The sequence below is a fragment of the Echinops telfairi genome, unplaced genomic scaffold (assembly GCF_000313985.2).
Source record: "Echinops telfairi isolate 266 unplaced genomic scaffold, ASM31398v2 ScPeMD7_5868;HRSCAF=6743_0, whole genome shotgun sequence".
Taxonomy (NCBI): domain Eukaryota; kingdom Metazoa; phylum Chordata; class Mammalia; order Afrosoricida; family Tenrecidae; genus Echinops; species Echinops telfairi.
The window spans coordinates 16,743,948-16,750,592 of NW_022109767.1; positions in this window are offsets into that span (position 1 = coordinate 16,743,948).

Sequence of the window (6,645 nt, forward strand, 5' to 3'; positions counted from 1 at the left end):
TTCGGGGAAATGCTTTGAATGAACTTGGAAGCAGATTTGTCCCTAGAGGCTCCAGAAAAGAATGCTGCTTTGCCACATTTCAGCTTTGTATGGGCTCTGCTGAGACCCACCATACTCAGACTTCTGACTTAGAGATGCTGGAATAAGGAAGAGGCATAATGAATAGCATTAAAGCTAGGGTAATTTGTCACACAGCAAAGAAGGCTGATACGAAGTTCTCAAGGAACATGTAGGTAAGTACTTTTTCGCTGTTAGTGTTGAAGACACATTTTCAGTCTTGAGATCAGAGTGAGAACCCTTGAAGAAAAGACAGGTAGTTTTCTTAGGCTTGGTGGACTAGAGAAATAAATCCAGTGGCACTCATCTAGGTGTAAGAGAAACTTCATATCAAGAAGTAATTATTCATCAATAAAAAAATCCCATCCCAGTCCAACTCAAGTCCATTAGTCTGATACTAGTCCATAAGTCCCTCTTTAGACTCAGGCAATCACTGCAATGATGCAGCATTCAGGAAGATCACAGGCCAGGGGGTGCAAAGTCCTGTGGATCCAATGTCTGTGGACGCATCTCCAGGGCTCTGGCAGGTCTCAGAGTGGCTTGCCAGCAGGAAGGTAAATACAGAAAAGAGAGAGAGAGAGGTTCCCAGGACCCTCCATCTGAGAAGGCCGCGCCTACAAGGAGGTACCATCCTGCTGTGACCTGATTGACAGGTTGAATACCACCCCTACACTTTGATATATTTTCAAGTTGATATGAAACTTGATATGTAACTACGACATTTTCATTTTCTTTTCTTTTTTTTAACATTTTATTAGGGGCTCATACAACTGTTATCGCAATCCATACACACATCAATTGTGTAAAGCGCATTTGTACATCATTCTCAAAACATTTTCTCTCCACTTAAACCCCCGACATTAGGTCCTCATTTTTCCCCTCCCTCCCTGCTCCCCCCTCCCTCATGAGCCCTTGATAGTTTATAAATTGGTATTTTGTCATATCTTGCCCTGTCCGACGTCTCCCTTCACCCACTTTTCTGTTGTCTGTCCCCCAGGGAGGAGGTCACATATAGTTCCTTGTAATTGGTTCCCTCTTTCCTACCCATTCTCCCTCTACCCTCCCTGTTTCGCCACTCACACCACTGGTCCTGTAGGGATCATCCTCCCTGGATTCCCTGTATTTTTGTTTCCTATCAGTACCAGTGTACATCCTCTGGTCTAGACATTTTCATTTTCAAATCTTCACATTTTCGCACAGAAAATATAAAACCACTAAATGAGAAACTCTGAAAAATATTGGCATTGCACATAGTTGACAAGAAATGTGTTTCTTTATAAACAAAATGTAGACACTGCATTTGGAAAACTGACGAGATGTGAAAAATGAATAAAATATCAAATGTAAGGAAGACATTAAAAGTATCTCTGTGATAGGGGTGGAAATTAAACAAAGATATTAGTGTTATATATCAGATTTGAAAAATTATAACCTTTCGCCTAATTGTTGGATGCTATTGAGTTGGCACCACATAGGAACCCTCTAGACAACAGAATGAAATACTGCCTGGTCCTGCACTGTCCTCAACACCGTTAGGTGTTACGTCGAGTCCATTGTTGCAGCCACTGTATCAATCCATCTCTATAGTCTTCCCTTTTTCGCCGATGGTCTACTTCACCAAGCATGATATTCTTTTCCAGGAACTGGTTTCTCTTCACAACAGGTTCAAAGTATGTATGACATAAAGTGGACCGGTGCTACATATAAACTTTAGATATAGGAATGATTTTGAACTCACGCTTAATCGTGAACATTGATCTAAGGACAATTCATTCTTATGAGTGGCCTGACTCAATACTTGCCCCCATGAAATGCTCACTGAAGATGTGAACACCATCGCAAAGTGTGGTGAAGAAGCCAGACCACTGAACTAGTGGGTATAGAATCATCGGCCATGTCCTGATGACTTCACGGAAGTCCCTGGCCCTTCATGTATCATAACGTACACGGACCTGATTCCACTTCCGGAGTTGAATGAGAACTATGATGTGTTGATCTGTCATGACCTGTTCTCCAGGAATTTTCCTTGGATCTCTCATGTCCTTTTTGAAGTTCTTTATCTCAGAAAACATTTGGACCCCCATGATGACCTCAGGCTAACGGTTTCCTTCATATGGATAAGATTCTGTAGTTGTCTTGTACTTGTTCCAGTTAAGACAGAATAAATTTTCTCTTTAAAAAGGAAAAACAGAAGTATGTGAGACAAAGTCTTGCCATCCCCAGGATCGAAGGATCGTTCTGGCTAAGTGTCTTCCAACACATATTTGCTCCTTCTCCTGGCGGTCCATCATACTGTTAACATTCTTGGCTGGCACCATAATTCACATGCAGCAATTCCTCTCCAGTCTTCCGTATTCCTTGTCCAACTTCCACATGCATATGCGGTGACTAAAAGCAACACCTGCTTTAGGTCAGGGGTTTAGGGCAGGTGCCCCTAAGACTTCCAAGTATCATCCTTTCTCTCCAACACTTTAAAGAGGTTTTCTGCATCGGATATGTCCAGTGCCATTGGTCTCTTTAATTTCTAAACTGCTGCTTCCATAAGACAAGACTGTGGATTCAAGTAAAATGAAATCCAGGACAGCTTCAAACATTTCCGTTTGTCTCCGTGCTGTCTTCTGTTTAGGTTGTGAAGAGCTTTGTTTTCTTTATGCTGAGTTACAACCCAGACTAAGGGCTGCAGTTTTGGGTTTCATCAACAAGTGCTTCAAGTCTTTTGCAATTTCAACACACAAGCTTGTGCCCTATGGATAGTTCAGGTTGTTAGTAAGCCTTCCTCCAATCCTGATACCACCTTCTTCTTCAGATATTCTAGTCTCTCAGATGATCTGTTCCACATCCAGACTGAAAATATGGTGAGAGGAAACAACCCTGTACAGTCCTTCCTGATTTTAAACCATGCAGCGTCCCCTTGTTCCCTTCAAATGAATATATCTTGGTCTATGTGGAATTTCATTCTTCTCAATGTTGTCCATAGTTTGTTATGACTCACACAGACAATGCCTTTTTTAGCCAATAAAACACAAGTGAACATTCTTCAGATCTTCTCTGCTTTCAGCCAGGATCCATCTGATATCAATAATGATATCCCTCATACTACATCCTCTTCTGAATCTGACTTAGATTTCTGGCATCTTTCTGTCGACATACTGCTGTAACCGTTGTAGAATTATTTTCAATAAAAGTTTCCTTGACTGTAATGTTATGATGATATTGTTCAATAATTTCAATATTCAGTTGGATTATTTTTCTTTGGAATGGGCACCAATACATATTTCTTCGAGTTGCTTGACCAGGCAGCTATCTTATAAATTTCTTAGTATACAGTAATTAGTGCACACAGTGTTTTATCAGCTCGTCGAAATATTTCAATTAGTATGCCATCAATTCATGGAGCCTTGTTTTCTCTAATACCTTCAGTAAAGCTTAGACAACTTTCTTCAGTACAATTGGTTCTTGATCATTTGAATTTCATATTTCATAGATATATGAATTTCATATTTCATAGATATATGAAAATAGTCATCCTCATGTATTCTAGGAATAAATTATCTGCAGAGAAATATAATTATGTATATCAAATTTTAATATGTATTCTTATTGATGTCTATTGAATTAAAGGAAGCTCCGGATTTTAAGCATACAATTTAAAACAACTCCAACAGTCCTTTAATGTTAATATTTTTCTTTATCACTCCCAATTGATAGACTCTAATCCCTGAGAAAAAAAAGACAAAGGCATATAGACCCCAGGAAAACACCCGGCCCCACGCCACTTTGGGGTATATTGTCCAGCCCAAGCGCTAGGTTCTTTGTTCTACTCAATTCCTAGTTCTTTGATATTGTCAGAAGACAAAATTCCGTTCCTGACTACTGGAGGAAGAAGTAAGAGTGCTTCCACAAGTTCTCAATGAGGAGTTGGGCATAAAATTCTCCCTTTTAAAAAAGATTTAAAAATAAACACACACTTCATCCTGTGCTGTACACAGCCCTTTTGATTCCATGACACTGATTTGAGGAAAGAAGAGAAGGGTTACCAATGTTGGAAGTGCATTCTCACGTTCTTACATGACTTCAGTTTGACTTCTCCTTTGGGTACAGTGCTATTGGACTTGGAGGTTATAGTGGTCCCGGGGCCAGATGAGGAGATGCAAAGAAGTTCCCTTTGGACATCTGGCCTGGTGGTACTTAAAATATTCTTCTTAAGAAACCCTAACCATCAGGATTCCTCCAAAATCCTTCTGGGCCATGACCCAGGGCTCCATGACGGTTTCAGGTCATAGCCATCTCGGTGGGTTCTGATGCTGAAGAGTGACAGTAACTACTCCCTCTCCTGCAGCTATGTTTTCAAAACATTGTCTAACTTGTTTTCTTTGGCCACTTCATCAGGAGAGGTCAACGTCATGTTTGGTAGGAGGATAGTAAATGGGAGTGTGGGAGATTATGTTAGTCTGGGTAGACTAGAGAAACAAATCCAGGGAGATGCATATGTGGATAAAAAGAAGTTTATATACAAGAGCAATTGAATATTGATCAAATATCCCAGCCCAGTCCAGATCAAGTCCATAAATCTGATATTAGCCCATATGTTTAATACCAATCATAATATCCTCTTCAGGCTCGTGAAACACATACAATGACTCCAAATGCAGGAAGATCACAGGCCAGTGGGTGCAAAGTCTTGTGGGTCCAGTAGCCATAGAAGCATCTCAGCACTGGCAGGGGTCTCCATGTGGCTCTGCCAGTTCCCAGGGCATGGAGTCTATCAGCACAGTGCCATGTGTCTTGTCAGTAGAGCATCTCTCAGGGAATGAGCAGAGAGAGAGGAGGAAAAAAATACAGGAATTCCCAGAATCCTCAGGGGAAGGCCATGCCCACACAGAGGCCTCATTGTCTATGACCTGATTGACAGACTCCACCCCTTCACTCTTAATCCTCTCAAGTCCCAAATTGACACCAGATTATGTAACTAGCACAGAGATGCTCAGTAAAATGGATTGACACACTAACTGCAATGGTGAATTCAGTTATGTGGGTTATCGTGAGGATGGTGCATGACTGGGTAACATTTCCTCTCTGGTACATAAGGTCACCATGAATCTATTCAACTCAAAGGCAGCTTACAATAACAGTTATGTTTATTAATCACAGTGTTCTTGATAATAATAAAAAGTAAAGAAAACCTCAAATAATAGCAAAATTAAATTGATTCACTCTACAATAATGTAGTAAGAATAATTGAAACGAAGATGTGCTAAGGATCCATATATTACAAAGCATTTAAGTATCAAATAGTGATCAAGTGTCTGCGAATCATAAGTTTAATTCCTCAACCCACCATTTACTCTATGTGTGACCTTGAGTGACTTACCTAAATCCTGTGTTTCAGTTGACTGATAATAATACCTACTAAGATTGTAATGACATCAATATACAAATGCTTCATTCTGTTTCTGATTGCTGCTGTTAGGTGCCATAAAGTCAGTTCTAATTCATAGTGATTCTATATACAACATAACAGGATGCTGCCATTTACAATATTTGAGCCCATTGTTGCAGCCTTTTGCCGAGACATCTTGTGGAAGGTCTTCCTCTTTTTTGCTGCCCCTTTCCTTGAACAAGAATGATGTCTTTCTCCAGGGACAGGTCTCACTTGTCATGTCCAAAGTAAATGACAGGAAGTCTTGCCATGGTTACCTCTCAGGAGGTTGCACTTCTTCACGACAGCTTTGTTTATTCTTTTGCCAGTCTGACGTACTCTCAATATTCTTGACTCGCACTGTACTTCAAATGTATGGGCTCCTCTTCGGTCTTATAGTCTGTTTCAGCAAATGAATGTCTCAAAGGCTTTACTCTCAAAGGTTTTACTCCATCCAAGCGATTCTGGCTGACTGTAGTTAGAGCAGGCGGTTTTTCCTCAGCCATATTTTGAGTATCTTTCTACCCAAGGGGCTCATAGTCTGACATTATCTCGGATGATGTCTCGCTTCTATTCATCGGGTTTGCTGTATCTGACAATGGTTTGGTGCTAGCCATAAGGTTTTTGAGGCTAGTGCCTCAGAAACTAACATCCTATTCCTTCTTTTTCCAAATTGTTCTTAGTCTGGAAGTTCTGTTAAAACCTCCTCACTGGGGTGACCCTGTTGGTATCTGAAATACCAGTGACATAACTTTTAGCATCACAGCAACACAAGCCACTCCAGAACAACAAACTGACAGGCAAGAGGAGACTGTTTCAGAGAGACGACCAGAACACATCTCATGTGGTTGGTAACAGTGGATTCAGATAGGGAATGCCGTGCTCATAGACCGCCAACTCAGAAATTTTAAAAAGAAAGCTGATATGATATTGGAAAATCACTATAGAGTTGGTGCAATATTTCGGGGGGGATTTTCTCAACAAAAGAAGGGAGAGGAGCTTACATGCTCTTGTTCTGCTTCTCCGAGGCTTGTTTTTTATTTAAACATTTTATTAGGGGCTCATACAACTGTTATCCCAATCCATACACACATCAATTGTGTAAAGCACATTTTCTCTCCATTTAAACCCCCGACATTAGGTCCTCATTTTTCCCCTCCCTCCCCGCT